This window comes from Gossypium arboreum, chromosome 12 (assembly GCF_025698485.1).
Source record: "Gossypium arboreum isolate Shixiya-1 chromosome 12, ASM2569848v2, whole genome shotgun sequence".
NCBI classification, from domain to species: Eukaryota; Viridiplantae; Streptophyta; class Magnoliopsida; order Malvales; family Malvaceae; genus Gossypium; species Gossypium arboreum.
In genome coordinates this window covers 8,194,948-8,196,672 of record NC_069081.1, presented here as the reverse complement: position 1 = coordinate 8,196,672, position 1,725 = coordinate 8,194,948, and positions in this window count along the sequence as shown.

Below are 1,725 nucleotides of genomic sequence, written 5' to 3'. Positions count from 1 at the left end.
CTTTCCAATTTAGTCATTTTCTTTATTTAATTGTCCATGGATGAATCATCATACTTATCCACTAACTCCTCTTAATGGTCTAGTTGCCATATAAGGACCTCAAATTTTGATTTTCATAGCTATTTGATACTTGTAGCTACTAGAACTCAACTTTTGCATTTCATGTAATTTGGTCCTTTTATCAATTAAACATGTAATCGGTAAAATTTTCTTAACGGAATTTTTCTATGATATTCCTACCATACGGTAGACCATAAAATAATTTTAAAATAATTTTTCTTACGGACTCGAATTTGTGGTCTCAAAACTACTATTCCAATTTAACTGAAAATGGGCTACTACAGATATAGTCTTTACTTTCGACAAGTTTCATTCTTATCTTGTCGACACAAAGGTTACCATATTTACTAATCACTCGACGTGTAGATATGTTTTTGCGAAGAAAGATACAAAACCAAGATTGATACATTGGATTTTACTGTTGCAATTCGAAATCGAGATAAAAGACCGCAAGGGTTCAGAGAATCAAGTTGTAGATCATCTGTCTCGATTGGAAGTTGGCAACAAAGATGGAAACATACTTCAAATTGTCGACGCATTCCTAGATGAGAAGTTATTTGCTATAGATGTAACCCATTGGTATGTAGATTTGGTTAATTATCTAGTGTGTGGAAAACTCCCATTGGGTGTCACACGCCATAAGAAAAAAAGATTTCTTCGTGAAGTAGTGAAGTATTATTGGAACGAGTAGTATTTATTCAAGGTATGCAATGATAACATTATTTAGCATTGTGTTTTGGAAGAGGAGATGCTTTCAATCCTGAAGCACTATACTCCTTATGGAGGTCATTTTGGTGGCATGCGAACTACTACTAAGGTTCTCGAATCAGGATTCTATTGACCTTCGTTATTCAAAGACGCCCACAATTTTGTGAATCAATACGATAGGTGTCAGCGCAATGGATCTATATCCCGATGCAATAAAATGTTACAACAGCCAGTTATGGAGGTTGAATTGTTTGATGTTTAGGGTATGGATTTTATGGGTCCATTTCTAAGTTCGTTTAGAAATCTTTATATATTAGTAGCTGTTGACTATGTCTCATAGTGGGTTGAAGTTGTTGCAGTCCTAAAGGATGATGCAAAGACAATGCTTAAATTTTTTTCTCAAGCATATACTCACCCGCTTTGGCACACCAAAGGCAATGATTAATGAGAAGGGTACACACTTTCATTGCAACCAAGTGGCTGCCACACTGAAGAGATATGAAGTTAATCCTAGAATGGCTACTACTTATCATCCGTAAACTAATGGGCAAACCAAAGTATTGAATTGACAAATAAAAACATTCTTGAGAAATTTGTGAACCTTTCGAGGAAAGATTGGTCTTCTAGACTGGATGACGATTTATGGGCATTACGAACAGGATACAAAACTCTATTAGGGATGTCACCATATCAATTGGTTTTTGGGAAAGCATGTCACTTGCCAGTTGAACTAGAGTACAAAGAAATGTGGGAAATTAAGCAAGTAAACATGGACTATGAAGCTGTTGGAAAGAAAAGGCTGTTGGATATCACTAAAATAGAAGAGATTAGGTGAAGTGCCTATGAAAACACTACAATTTACAAGGAAAAAAACTAGACGATGGAACTACAGAATTATTTTACAACGTCAATTTATTGTGGGTCAACAAGTTTTATTATTCAATTCTAGATTGAAAC